Source organism: Aotus nancymaae, unplaced genomic scaffold (assembly GCF_030222135.1).
Source record: "Aotus nancymaae isolate 86718 unplaced genomic scaffold, 86718_ANA_hifiasm-v0.15.2.pri h1tg000062l, whole genome shotgun sequence".
Taxonomy (NCBI): Eukaryota; Metazoa; Chordata; class Mammalia; order Primates; family Aotidae; genus Aotus; species Aotus nancymaae.
The window spans coordinates 19,530,990-19,546,935 of record NW_026988476.1 but is presented as its reverse complement, the minus strand read 5'-3'; positions in this window follow the sequence as shown (position 1 = coordinate 19,546,935).

The window sequence follows — 15,946 nt, the reverse complement described above, 5'->3', positions numbered from 1 at the left end:
ACCTGGGAAGATCATGCTTTTATTCATTAGACTTGGTTTTAATAACTTGGGGCAGTTTTCAGAAGTTAAACCTATTACCAAAAGGTAAAAATGTGCTATCACCAAAGACGGTTTAAAAAAGGAGTAGAAGAAGGGGAGAGCCCAGACACTCTCATGCATTGCATAAGAGTATAATTTGCTGGGCACAATGACTCTGGCCTGAAGTCTCAGCACTTTGGGAGGCAGAAATGGGTGGATTACTTGAGCCCAGAAGTTTGAGACTAGCCTTGGCAATGTGGCAAAACAGTCTCTACATAAAGTTAAAAAAATTATCTGGGCATGGTGGTGCATGGCAGGTGGAACCATTGATCTGGGGAGGTCGAGGTTGCACCACTGCATCACAGCCTAGGCAACAGAGCAAGACCCTGTCCCAATTAAAAAAAGTATACTTCACACTGTCTCTTTTTAGGATAACTTAGAAATATTTATTAATAATAAATGAGTTTACCCTTTTATCAAGTGGATACACTTCTTGGAATTTATCCTATAGCTACATTCTTAAGAATACGGAGGAAATCTTGCACAGAATATTTACTGCAACAGGAAAAGATTAGAGAAAACATAAATATCCAACAATATGAGACAGGTTAAGTAATTATGGAGCATCAATAAATGAGAACACTATTCTGTCATTAGTAAGAATGGGCCAGAGGTATATAGTAAGTAAAATAACTAGGTACATAAGAGTGTACCACTACTAAAAAAAAAAAGATATAGTTACATAATTTACACCCCCACCCACCCCCACCCCTATACTGTCTATAGAAGGATTTAAAGGAACAAGAAGCACATTAATTCTAGGGAGGGAAACTAGGAAACCAATGAAAAAGATTGAGAAGGAGGTAATTTTTCATCTTCTAACATTTAGATTTTAAATTTTCATAAAACAAAAGATTATGTGCCAGGCACAAGATACTCTCAAACAATTTTTAAAGGTTTTAAACAGTGTCAGTACCAGTGTAATAAGTGTGTTATGAGCCAAGATTTACTACTTGGAGGGGTCCTAAGATGTATAAGTTGCTTAGATGTATAATTGTTTAAGAAATGACTCATTACTTTAATCTCATAGGTGGATTCTACATGGGAGGAAGAGCTAAAGAAGAAAAAAAAAAACTAATACTTGGACCTTGAGTATCTGACAGGGAAGGGATTACATGTGTATGTTCATACATAGACCTTAGAATAGTATCTGAGTCTCACTCAACGTTCTCAGATGGAACCAACGTAAACCAGCTTTAGCTAATTTAAGGAGGAAAGGAGCTTACAAAAGGGCGTCACTGAATTCTGGGAGAGATGGAGGACTAGGCTAGTGCTATGTAGCTAGGATAATATGCCAATTATAGAGTGAAACATCCCTACTGATATTGTTGAATTTAAGTTGTCAGAGTTGGAAACGCCAAGTCACATGAGAATCTGGATGAAGCTGCAGATACATGTCACTTGGCTTCCATCCTCTTGGTTAGCAGTTAGTCATATGACCAATAGGGAATCGTAATACTTATTCTAGGTGGCCATGTACCTAGCTGAAACTCCAGTACTCTATTACAATAATAGTGAACGGGGGGATGACGAATATTGCAGGACTATTAGTGGTCTGTCCCAAGACGATGACTCCATGCTGAACTCAAATAGGAGCTGGCAAAAAGGGAGGTAGAAAATGTCATCTTCATTTGGGTCTCAATAGGAAATAATTAGACTTGAGTCAGTTTGGATCCATGTTATCAAGATTTTTATTTCCTGCTGAAACATAAAAAGCCATTGGAATATCAGAAATTCATTATATTTTTGGTTTTCGTTCGTTTGTGATTTTTGCTAAATCACCACGCATAGATCCAGGCATAGGCATCTGTGAGTCTGCTAGTTGGCCTGAAGGAAGTGCTATGATAGTTCTGACTTTTCTGGAAGGAGTATTTTAGATTTGACAGTTGGTCAGGTCAGAATTTTACTTAATTTGGGCAAGTGAATTTTCCTTTCTGGAAAGCAGTGGAACCCATGAGAGTTCCCCACACAGCAAGTCTAGGAGTGGAGTGGAAAGGCTCCAGTTCTCAAACCCCTTCCCCTGGGAAGATTGCCTTTTTTTTATTAGCAGGGAACTGCTATCTCCTGGAATATGATACATAGCCCGGTAACATGGGGAACTGAAAGTAGCTGTGTGAATGTGTTTTCTCTCCTGAGCATTTGAATTTCCCCTTTCTCTTTCTCTTTGAAGAAAATGACTGATGAATGATCTCCAGGTTTAAAAAGAATTTAATAATATTTTTATCATTTGAGTGTGAGAATTATTTCGCATGTGAAGGCCTGTGTAAGTTGAGAAATGGAAGGGGTGAATTCATAGAGGACACTGGAATCCCAGTGGAGACTCGAGTCTTTCTGATGCTGAGCAGATTAGTTGCAGGAGCAGTTTGTGCTTCAAGGATAGATAGAGATGAATTTGGAAGTGCTTTTAAGTTAGGTAGTCCACCTCCAGAAGGAATTAAAAGTAATGGTGGTCATTTCTCTCCGATTCACTGATACTCATGTTTTGGTTGGTGGCCAAAAGCTATTAAACATTTATGCAAATCTAAAAGGGGTCTCAAAAATTTCTATAAGAAAAAAATGAAGCCAATGCTTTCAATACTTCACCGTGCTAGCCTGTTAAGAAAAGCTTTCTAAGTATTTATAATGAGAACTGAACTCTAAATCATATTCTTTACACTGCAAAAATAGGTTAAATAGGTTAAACAAAATAATCTGTTGATAATTTTTACTGGAGTTCGAGGTTTGGTAAGTGTTCGTGTCCTATTTTAAATGTTCACGTCCCAAAAGGTATCTGACACACTTGTTTTATTTAATTTTTCCCAAAGCACTCAGGAAAATGCTGGTTTTCAGTGGTTACTGTTTAGGAACAGCTTCAGCCACTGGGTTTTCCTTCTTTGCTAGTTTGTCTTAATTTCCTTTATTACCTTTGTTTACTGGGAATGCTGTCCTTTGTGTCTTTTCTCTGAAAAGACCCATTTCCTGCCATTCTACTGCTTATTCTCTGAGACCTTGGGTGCTTATGGAGTTTGCCTCTGTATCCTGTCATCCAGTCTTTCCTTTCAGGGGTGTCACTATGATGAAAATTGTCTTACCTACTTTAAGTAAATGGATTTTTCTTTGTTTTAGGCGAAGGCATTGCAATTACTCTTTCTTAATACATTTTTTTTTTTAATTTAAAAACTAGGCTCTGCACTATGTTGCCAGGATAATACCTCAATTACTATAAAGTGAAACATCACTGCTGATATCTTTAAGCACTATGTAGCCAGGATAATACCTCAGTTACAGTAATTGGGGTATTACTGTAACTGAGGTATTATCCTGGCTACATAGTGCTTAAATTAAAAAAAATTTTAAATTAAACTTTTCATTGACAAATAATAATTATGCATATTCATAGGGTAATAATTATACATATTCATAGGGTACATAGTGATATTTTGATACATATAATGTGTGGCGATCAGATCAGGGTAATTTGCATATCCATCTTAAACATTTATTTCTTTGTGTTGGAAACATTCAACATCCTCCTTCTAGCTATTTGAAACTATATAGTGTATTATTTTTAACTATAGTCAATTACTCTTTCAATCTTCTTGTCCCTGTTTGTCTTTGTGTAGCACAGAATTGTGATTAAAACAACAGAATACATATTGTAATTGAACTTCTCAGTTGGCAAGAATAACCTTATACAGTACCTACAGTTAACTATAGCAAGGATACAAATGGAACTGTAAATGACCAGGCTGAAGATTAATTTAAATACATGAGCGGTCAAAAATGGAAGCGTTTGTCTTTTAGCCAAGCTAAGGCATTTTATGATTCATAAATGGTTATAAAAATAAAGATGTGGCTGGGCGCTGTGGCTCATGTCTGTAATCCCAGCACTTTGGGACCAAGGCCGAGGAGGCCAAATCACGAGGTCAGGAGTTTGAGACCAGCCTGGCCAACATGATGAAACCCTGTCTCTACTAACAATTAAAAAATTAGCTAGATGTAGTGGTGCGCCCCTGCAATCCCAGCTACTCAAGAGGCTGAGGCAGGAGAATCTTTTGAACCTGGGAGACTAAGGTTGTAGTGAGCCAAGATCGTGCCACTATACTCCAGCCTGGGTGACAGAGTTGAGACTGTGTCTTTAAAAAAATATAAAAAATATGCAGTAGGTAGGTACCATCTGTAGAACCCACTTTTCACCTTACGTCACCTGAAGCTGGACTTTACTCAGAACTAGCTTGTCACTTGTCAGTATGCAAATATTAATTCTCCCAATGTTTTTATTTCTGTAGAAAACGCCAGCAATACCCAACTTACCCAGGCTTAATACCTGAGTCACTTTGGATCCTCTATTATTTGTCCCATAATTCTGGTACGATAGTCCATCCTTCTGTTCAAAATCTGTTTAGGCAGAGGACCTGTGCCTTCCTTTCAGTTCTCACCTCCACACCGCGGTTCAAGGCCTTTTGGGTTATTGCAATAACCATCTCCTTGCTTCAGTCCCTATAGCTTCCATCCATCCTGTGTTCAGTATTATCAGTGGGCTTAGTCTTCCCTATGTATTGTTTTCCTTAAATTCTGTGATTCCCAAGCTTCAAAATGAAACCAAACAAACCCTCAAAAAAACACAACTCTCTGTTGATTCCTCATAGGAAAAAGCTCCATACTTCTTGATTTAGCTTTTGAAGGTTTCTTTAATCTGACCCAAATTTATCTCCTACCCCTCTGTACAGATCCGGTTTTCAGGAAGTTGATTTCTTTCAATTCCTCTTTCACTTCTGCTCACATTGTCCACCACTCCCCCTGCCCCCATGCCCTGTTATTCAAGTCCTACCTTGAAGCACAACTCAAGTTTCACACTGTGATGAAGTCTTCCTTGTCCATTTGAGCCCACATTGGCCAGGCTCTTCTCTGAGCACAGAGGCTCCTTAGATTGTGGAAACTGCCAGAGGCCTTAGGTTCCTGAGTCCGTTGGCTCTTTCTGAAGATCTTGTAGTTATTCCTCTTAAGGTCTCTCCCACTAGACTTGGGGCCAGTGTCACTATCCCTGTACGTGTCACGCTGTGCTTGGTAGCAACGAAATAAAAAGAAATTGAGGTCTAGATCATTGTTTACAAAACTGAATAAGGGCTTTGGGGTTTTTTGACTCTGTGTTCTTTCTCCATATAATTATTATTTACAGCACTGGATGCCTATCTTTTTTTTTGTTTTTTTTTTGTTTTTTTCTTGAAGCAAAGTCTTGCCCTGTCGCCCAGACTGAAGTGCAAGGCTGTGATCTCGGCTCACTGCAACCTCTGCCTCCTGGGTTCAAACAATTATCCTGTCTCAGCCTCCCAAATAGCTGGGACTACAGGCGTGCACCACCACGCCCAGCTAATTTTTGTATTTTTGGTAGAGACATTGTTTCACCATGTTGGCCAGGCTGGTTTCAAACTCCTGACCCTGTGATCCACCCTCCTCAGCCTCCCAAAGTGCTGGGATTACAGGCCTGAGCCACCACACCTGGCCAGGTACCTTTCCTTCTTGTATGGTTATTTAATAATTCTTTTTTTTTTTAAGGTTTAACCTTTAGAAGGTTCATATATATATATATATATATAATTTATTCATTTTACTTTAGGTGCATACTATATCTGGCATTTCTCCCCATGTTATCCCTCCCCACGCCCCCTCCCTCCCCACCCCCCATTGTCTCTCCCCTATCCCCCCAACTGTCTGCTGTGTGTGATGCTCCTCTCCCTGAGTCCACGTCTTCTCGTTGTTCACCCACCTATGAGTGAGAACATACGGTGCTTGACTTTCTGTTCTTGAGTCAGTTTGCTGAGAATGATGGTTTACAGATTCATCCAAGTCCCTACAAAGGACACGAACTCATGGTTTTTTATGGCTGCGTAGTATTCCATGGTGTATATGTACCACATTTTCTTTGTCCAGTCTATCATTGATGGGTATTTGGGTTGGTTCCAGGTCTTTGCTATTGTACACAGGGCTGCAATGAACATACTCGTGCATGTGTCTTTACAGTAGAACGATTTATAGTTAGTTCTTTGGGTATAGAGCAATCAGGCAAGAAAAAGAAATAAAGGGTATTCGATTAGAAAAGGAGGAAGTCAAACTGTCTTTATTTGCAGATGACATGATTGTATATCTAGAAGACCCCATCATCTCAGCCCAAAATCTTCTCAAACTGATTAATAATTCTTAAGTTTAATTCTTCAATGACCTTATAAGATTTTCAAGGATAAGGATTGATTTTTCCTTTTCCTTGGTGTCACTCTAAACCCCAAGCCATAACAGATCAACTGTTTTGAGCTAAATTGATGAAAACTTTCTGCAGGTTTTTGTACAGTCATGTGTTATAATGATGGGGGTATGTTCTGAGAAATGTGTTTTCGGTGATTTTGTCGTTGTGCAAACATAGAGTGTACTTACATAAATTTAGATGGTATAGTCAATTAGATACATTGGCATAGTCTATTGCTTCCAGGCTATAAACTTGTTCAGCATGGCACTGTGCTGAATACTATAGGCAATTGTAACACCACGATATTTGTGTATCTAAACATAGCTCAACATAGGAAAGGTAATAAGTTGCACTATGACATTAAAACAGTTATGACAGTGATGATGTCACTAGATGATATGAATTTTTCAGCTCTATTATAATCTTATGGGACCACTGTTGTATATGTGGTCCATCCTTGACCAAAACATTGTTATGGGGTGCATGACTGTACTTGTATCTCTGAGTGAGAACACAAGCTTTGGAGAAAGGAACCTTTACTAAAGGCTGACATGGCCAGGCACTGGCTTTGGAAACAGGTTTTTCTTATAGTTCCCATTTCTTTTTCTTTTCTTTGTTTTTTTTTGAGACAAGATCTCACGCTGTCACTCATGCTGGAGTATGATGGCGTGATCATCGTTCATTGCAGCCTGGATCTCCCGAGCTCAACCAGTCCTCCCACCTTAGCCTCCCAAATAGCTGGGACTACAGGCATGTGCCCCCATGCCTGGCTGATTTCTTGTTCCTTTCCTTTTTAGTAGAGAAGAGATCTTCTTATGTTGCCTAGGCTGGTCTTGAACTCCTGAGCTCAAGCAAGCCTCCTACCTTGGCCACCCAAAGTGCTGGGATTACAGGTGTGAGTCACCACACTTGGCTTCTAGTTCCCATTTCTGGCACTATCTATCTGTCTGTCTGTCTATCTATCTATCTATCTATCTATCTATCTATCTATCTATCTATCCATCCATCCATCTTGGCCCCCTGTGGTATTTCATCATTTCTGGCACATTTTAATCTCAAATTTCCTAGTCAAAAGTGATTTTGGGGTGTTTTCTTACACATTTCTATTAAGAAGACTGGCTCTCTCCTTTTCCCTTCCTTCAGAGTGGTTGAATTCCATCTGCTCTCTGCCTCCTAGTTTGGAGTAGTAACCCAGGTGGCAATTAGACTGGTATCCCATCCCTCCTCGCTCTGACATTTGGACGCTATAGAATTAAAGGTCATTTAAACCTTTGGAAATGCATCATGTTTCAGCTGGCATGGCTATGGAGTACGTATCTTACATATTTTCCTGCAGAAAAATCTTTTTTTTTAATCCTGTTGAGCCAGGAGGCAAACTTGTGGAACTCAAATTTAAAACATTTAATAGGCAATCACTATCATCCCATATTCAGTGCACAATTACAGGGTGCTTGGCTCTGCCAATGATGCTATAAATAATGGGCCCTTTACAATTGTACCTAAAATATACTTAGCTAATTTACCGGACTGACAACTCCTGTCTATGTGCTATTAGAGCACTTTAAATGGTCAAAGTTCTGATTTGTTTGACTGGTTAAAAGGCACTGAACAGTTTTTACCCTGAGGAGGTGAAAGGGGCAGGATTCAAGTCACTCACAAATGATTTCGAGAATTAATTTCAGAAGGGAAGCCAGCTTAGATCTCATGCTCTTCATTAGCATTCCCAGGGCTTCATATTTCCATTGTCACCCTGGAAATGCCTCTTCAGCAACCTTCCTCTTCATTCTCACTGCCTTCCTCTTTCTAAGCTTCCTTACCAAAATGGCTACAGAACCCCACTGGTTGCCTTCCCTGGGTCTGGCCTCCACTCTCCATTCTGTGTAGCGTGTACCCACCAGTTCATCTCTCTTAAACATCTCAGTCACCATGGCAACAATGGTGGCTTCCTACAGCAAGTCAGAGTTTTTGGCCTCCTAGAACCAGGTAAGGGAAGGGTGAGCTGCTTCCTACCCTGAGTCAGGTCTTTGTGAGTTTGGGGGCCTTGCTTCCTTCCCAGTATCTCTTATAGCCTGGTACTGGGACACCCAGGAACTAGGAAGGGACAAGAAAGCAAGAGGCCTTGCAGCACTGAGTTAATATCCTCTCTCTAAAATCCATTAGACTTCTATGTATTGCTTCCATAAGGAAGTTTAGAAATCATGTGCCCCTGTGTTTTCTTTCTCATGTGTCTCCATTCCATAAATGAATGAGTTAAACTCTGGAGCCTATAGACACTTGACTAAGCTCACCCAGCTAGTTATGGCAGAAGGTCTTGACCCCAAGCCATTATATCTCCTATTATTCCTCTTCTGCATTAAAAAGACCATTTATCACCTAATCTCTTCTGCTGATCTTCAGTTCTTACAGCTCTCTGATTTGGCCTGCCATTCTGATTAGGGCAGGCTTGCACTGTCACGTGAAAATGAAAATCCTGCCTCTGTGCCTATAGTCTTAGCTTTCCTTCTGCCTACAATACTATCTTATCTTCCTTTTAACTGTCTAAATCTTACTCGTTTTTGCCATGTGGGTTTTAGGACTAGATATTTAATCAACTACTACTTGAATGATCATGGGCAAGATAATGAGTTTGTTTCCTCATAGGATAATTAGATTAACTGAGGTAACACGTACAAAGGAGTTGTTCAGGTCTAACCAACGTCAGTTTCCTTTCTTTCTTCCCACCTCAGTGTCCACATGGCTCATGATGCTTTTTCTCATTCATCTTGTCTTTCACCTTTGGGGATTCCCCAGCCTTTCAATTTGCCACATAATTATCTTACGTTTTCTGATATTAGTTCTTTGTGGTAATTACTAGTTTTCTCTACAGCTTACTCTCCTTTCCTTGTCAAAGAATCATCCATCTCTACCTCATTGATGTTGGCCTTGATCGTGTGACTTGCTTTGACCAATGGAATGTGAACAACTGTGACATAGGCCTTGCTTTTCTTAAATAAATAATTTACGTTTCTGCCAACTCACTCATCCTTTCTGCCACAAGATGGCATGTTGCAAATAGGGGTTGTTGGTTCACCTTAAGCCCTAAATGAGAGAACACGTGGTCCTAGAGTAGTTGACTTGAAACGTGAGTACAGAATAAATGTTGCCTGTGAGATTATGGAGATTGTTCTCATGAGAGAGTCACCAATAAATGTGTGTTTTCTCTATGGTAGTCTTATTTCCCAAAGTAGATTTGAACTCCTTTAGTTTATAAACCAAGGTGTTCAAGAATTTTAACAGGCTTATCTCTATAGCACTTTTGCTTCCAAGCCTCTGTTCTGCTCTTAGGACCCTCTCTCCCCACATACTACCCTAATATTGCTACCATTATTATGAGCGTCCAAAGCCCTGCAGTAGCAGGTTTCGTTTAGATGGTCATTGTCCTTGTAGACATGACTCCTCCAGGTCTGATGGCTCCCTGTGACCATGCATGGGAATCTGCAGCAGAGCTACCCATGATCCAGATGCCATCCATGGCCACTCCTCCCTCTCCAGCTACCTGGGGATGCTGCCAGGAAGCAAGGACTAGGTTCCTTCTGTACTTGGGACAGACAGATTCTTTCCCTCTCTCCTATCTCCCCTAATCCAAAAGCACCTCTTTTCAATCTTGGGTAAATCCTTACCCTTTCAAGTTTTTCCAAGAGATTTGGTCTTTGCTCTCAAATGCTCTTCCCATGAAAGTTGAAAAGCCTTACAGGCTTCTGTTTTCTTGCCATGTACCTGTTTGTCCCAAAGCGAGGGACGTAGAGCTGACTGCACCAACTTGATCACAGTGGAAAAGAAGGGGAAACATCACAGAACAAAAATAGGTTAGTATTTCAAATGATTATCTGATCACATTTCTAATTCAGGGCAGGGTTTCTCAACCTCAGCACTACTGGCATTTGGGACTGGATAAATCTGTGTGGGGAACGGTCCCATGCACTGGAGGCTGTCTAGCAGCATTCCTGGCCTCCACCTACTAGGTGCCAGTAGCCCTCCTCCTTCAGTTGCGACAACCGCAAAATATCTCCAGGCATTGCTAAATGCCCCGGGGTGGGTGGCAGGTGGGGTGGGGCTGATTTAAGTGAATGGACTGAGGTACAACCTTTGCGTTCTCTAGAACTTAGTACAGTATTTAACCCATAGTAGGTACTTAGTAGATATTTTCTGATTGAAGGAAGTAAAGTAGTGGATTTATTTGTATTTTGGCTGGGGGCTGCTGTTCATCTTAAAGGACGTGAAGTGCAGGGAAACAAATGAGTTTTTCTTAAAAACACTTTTATTTCCCTGCCCTTTTGTAGGTATGCAATGTGCATGGGTGAATGCTCAAACTGATTACGGTTATTGAGCAATTCTAATGAAATTCTAAATTTGGTCACTCAACCAGTGTGATGATTAACAGAGTTGGTTGGGGAAGAATATTTGTGAAAAGGAATGACAAAATAAATAATTTACATGCCAAGTAATACAATTCCTGGAGGGCATGTGTCAGTTGCAGAGTTCTGCCAATGTCACTCTCCGGGAGTTGAGTGCTTGAGGGGTTTGCAAGAGTGCAGAAGGATGGAAAGGTGAATTGAAATCCCCCGTGCTAATAAAGCTGCCTCTAGTGTCATGGATCCGGTGCCGCAGAAGACCTTTCTACAGTGAAAGGAGATTTTCCCGTGAAATGTGAGGGCTTCCACCATGAAGTTAACTTAGCAGGGGTGAAGATTCCACATTGGACGAGAGTCGAGATGATATATTCTTGGAGTAAAAGAGGTAAATCTTGTATGTGTGCGTGTTAGAGTTCAGGACGGAGTTACGGAAGAATTGTTACTTATATCATATAGGAAATTAATTCTGCCTCTTCTCTTGGACACAATGGCAACGCAGGTATGCAGGCAAAAAGGCTCACTGGGGATTAGCATCACTCCTGTTTCATGCTGCTCATCGCCTGGTTATAATGAACATAGATGCTTTTATCTTCAGACACACAACGCATAGTCTGTCATTTCAGACTTTTAGAAATTTAAATATGCAAGCGCTTGGCAGAGCAGGTATCTTTGCAACCTTTCTTGATAATAACAGACTGCTGTTCAGCGCCTGGGGTACAATTTAGTGGGTACATCTCATTTTGGCATATGTGTGAAAAGGAAAACCCTGTGTGGTAGGATTACTTTACCGAAATGATTTTTCAGAAATAGCTAAGATTTAAGTTACCATGGGGCTGTATTATTAAAGTGAGAGATTTATTCGGTTTACACTACAAATCCCTGGAGAGATAAGTGTGCTTATATTACAGGTAAAATCAGGAAGGTAAATAGCGAGTCTGGACACCGTTTTCTTTAAGTGGTATTTTGGATGTATGGTGATTTCTTAAGGGCAGGAACAGATAGAGGAGTGTTTAATCAGAATGTGAAAAATTAGACCTAACGGGAACCAAGAATTTAAAAAGAAGCTTATTTTTTAGACAATAAGCTGTGACTGCTGACTCTGGAATAGAATATTGTTTAACCTAAAAACAGATGTTTTAAATAAAAGGACTCTGTCAGGTGTGGCATGTTGGGAATTCGGTGACTTACAGTTTCCCCTCCTTCCTGGTCATTCTCATTGTCAGTGGGGATCCTATTTCTAAGAAGACCCCACAAAGAACTTGTGGACACAACTTGTCCCATAAGATTTTCCTCTCTTCCAACTTTGACTGCCAATTGGACGAAACGTCGGACTCACCTTTCCTGATCTCGCCACCCGAAAGTGCCCTTCGTTTTCTTTCTCCTAGCTGCGTGCATTGTTTTCTTGAGGTCGAGAACCAGCCTCTCTTATTTACAGAGTCCTCCTTAACTTCCACTGCTCAGTATACTGATGCCTCTCTCTGGTGTGGCCTCCACATTTAATTTCAGAATTTGCTCCCAGAATGTGTTTATATCAGTGTATTGCAAAGCGTGTTGCACAGCATAAAACTCTATGAGATGTTAACAGACATCACATGGCAAAGGGGCTCATGTTGAAATAAGTTTAGAAATCCTGGGTAGATAAAGTTTTGCCCTACCTCCCCCACCTGAACCCTCTTGTCAGAACTGCTTAATGATGTGAATTCCAAGATGGGAAAATAATACATGATAGTTTCATACATTACTGGCTTTCAGATTTTTTTCCTTATAACATCTGTTAACATCCCACTGAATTAGCGTTCCATACAACAGAACAGGCTTTGGGAATGCTCAGTTAGACTACAGGACTAGATGATGCTGGCTGTGCACATGCTGGGAACCAAGCATGAAGAGGTGGAGAATAAAATCATTAGTGGAATGTCAGGAAGAGAATCCCCAAGAAGTTAGCAGCCACTGGAGATTAATACCAAATAGATGGGAAATCTCTCAATGCCTTCCAAGTAAACATTGGGAGTCTAGTAGAAAGGGTAACAGAAGGGGGGGTGGTGTAGAACTGGGGACTTAGCCTTGAAGTGCTATGCTAAACTGTCAGAAAACCAAGATGGGAAAGAGAAATCGGCATGATTATTTATAAATTCAACGAATATTTATTGAGCATTACTTTGTACTAGTGATAGGGTTCACAGGAATGAGGTCATCAAGCAGAACCCACACAGCTAGCTGAAGTTGAAGTCGGGAGTGGACAGGAAGAGAATGGAGAAAATGAGATACTTAGAGATTTGCGGATGCTGGGACAGGTGAATGGGGTAACCTGTAAGAGTAACTCTGCTCAGGAGCAGCCTGGTGCTTCCACCCTGGGGCCAGAGACAATCTCTGTAATTTCCAAACCCCACTGCTTAGCAGGGTGTGGGATGTCGACATACTGCCTTGCAAATCAATGAGAGCACAAACAGCTGGAGTTGACTAGGGGCTGACATTACTGTCCATGCCAGGATGGAAACAAGGAGAAAACTCCTTGCTGCTTAATGATTTCTTGAGTTTCAAGAGCAGAGAGCCCCATCCTATGAGATTAACTCCCTTGTTAATTTCTTCTCATTTGCTGATCACATTTCTACAACTGTTTTTCTCCTTTACCTCTTTCCTGATTTAACTCCCACTTAGATTCTTTTATTTCCAATCACTCTTAGAAGACAGTCATATTGAAGTACTTATAAAAAATAAGGCAATTTGAGCCCTCTGAAATAGTTCCTTATTCTTCCTGCCAAGAATGTCCTATGTTCACAGCGGGAAGTTCAATTAGCAAATTCATGAATCAGGGTTTTAATTATACATTTATCTGGAAGGAAAAATGCTAGCTTCATTTTTACCCCATACCTTACTTGCAGGAATCACAGCATGACATAGACTGAACCTGGGTTTCTGTGGTGAAATGTGAGATGGTGAAATGCAAACATGTTAGTGGAAATGCACTCAAGTTTGTTCACAGGTATTTCTGTATTTAATAAGTAGCAAGAATTCTTGGTTGTATGAAAAAAACTAAAATTGACTCTAGATGGTTAAGAAGTATCCTAATTAAGAAATTTGCTAATTGCCATTCCCTGCTGTGTCTACAGGCTATATTTGGTTTTAAGTCATGACTAAGCATCTGAACATATCTTTTACCGGAACACACTCTCTGCTGTTATCTTGCCTTCTCAGCTATATGGAATGAATTCTCTTTAAGGCTGGAGACATTTCTTCCTCCTTCCCTTCTTTTTCTTCCTCTTTCCTCTTCCTTTTTCTTCTTCCTTTCATATTTTCCATTGCAGCTCTTGAACCTAGAGGCTACCAAATGCTCATTGAGTGTCTTCCATCAATATATTTATAAGAACATTGCTTTCAATGGCTCTGTGATTAAATATATCATCACCTGAGTGGGAACACTAATAAAAAGACTGGATATTGGGGAAACAAGGCCGATCCTTTCTGTAGGTGGTAGCCCACATTGTTTTGGATTAATAAAGAAAAACACTATTTGTCAGAAAGGATCTTAAGAGATTTTTGCTGACCACGTGAGGTCAGTCAACTCTCAGAAGCTGGAGGTGGTTCAGAGAGACAGAGTCACTGAGTAAGATCTGAACTCCAGACTTGCACTATTTCCTCAAGTCCTCTACAGCAATCAACAAGTCCATTCTTACGAAACTGCTGGAATATAGTTACTGTCCATATCTTTGTTATAGGATACATGGATGGCAACCTTGAACCTTGGTCTTTGGAGGTTTAGTTCAACTTTTTTAGCTTTTGTTTTTCATAGAGATAAGGCCTTGCTCTGTGGCCTGGCCTGGAGTACAGTGGCATGATCATAGGTCACTGCAGCCTCAAACTCCTGAGCTCAAACAGTCCTCCTGCCTTAGCCTCCCAAGTTGTTGGAATTATAGGCCTGAGCCACTGTGCTTTCTTCTAATCTTGCTTTTAAAGAGTCCAAAGCCATGACCAGACTCCTTGGCTCCCCATGCCAAATATTATAAAATTAAATTATTAATTTTATGTATCAGATGAATTACGAGGGAAATTGGCATTTTCCCCTTTCCCCCTTTATTCCTGTTTACAGAGATTTAACAGGACTCAAGATTTGCAGATGTTATTTGTTTGACCCAAGGAAGAACGGGAGCGAAGGAAACCTACTCAGGGATGTCTGGCTACGCCAAGCTATCCTGGCTTAAGATGTTCAGTAGCAGTAAGTGGGGAGAGGACCAAAGAGTCAAAGTTTTCTGTTCTCTCCAGATTCACTGCTAGTTTCCTTGTAATAGGACATACATATCATATTTCCACACTGTTGAAGCATACTTATAATAGAAAAGGATTTGTGGGACAGTGAGAAATTGGAACTATCTCCTAAAATGGTAATTCTAAGATGTTTAAATAAGAAATAAAAAAACGATGAAGGAATCACAAAGTAATTCTCCTAGAGGCAGCACTGGGCTAAGATTTAACCAAGACATCGCAAACTTTTGGGATGTTTCTACTAAAGACCATTAAATCTAGGCTATAGGAATAAACATGAAGAAAGATAAAAAGAGCTTTTGGAGTTCCTTCATAGATATTATCCTCAGTCTTTTAAGGAATTGCTTTTCACATTATTATTATTATTATTATTGAGACAGAGTCTTACTCTGTCACCCAGACTGAAGTGCAGTGGTGGGATCTTGGCTCACTGAAACCTCCACTTCCTGGGTCCAAATGATTTTTGTGCCTCAGCCTCCCCAGTAGCTGGGCCTATGGGCGCTCACCACCACACCTGACTAATTTTTGTATTTTTAGTAGAGATGGGGTTTCACCATCTTGATCAGACTGGTCTCGAACTCCTGACCTCAAGTGATCTACCCCCGTCTGCCTCCCCAAGTGCTGGGATTACAGGCGTGAGCCACTGTGCATGGTCCCTTTCCACATTTTGAACTTTTAAAATCTTTAACTTCTGAAATTTTCAGTATAAGTTTTAGTAGATGCAAATGGTGTGTGTCTTAGTCAGTTTGGGCCCCTATACCAGAATACTTTAGACTGGCTGGCTTAAACAAGAAACATTTATTTCTCGTAGTTCTGGAGGCTGGAAAGCCTGAGTTGAGGTGCTAGCAGATTTGGAATCTGAGGGCTCTCTTACTGGTTTGCAGATGGCCACTCACTTGCCTGACATGGTAAAAGGAGAGGGCTCTGGTTTTCCTCATCTTATAAGGAGACTAATCCTGTCCTGAGTGTCCCACCTTCAAAACTTCTTCTAAACCTA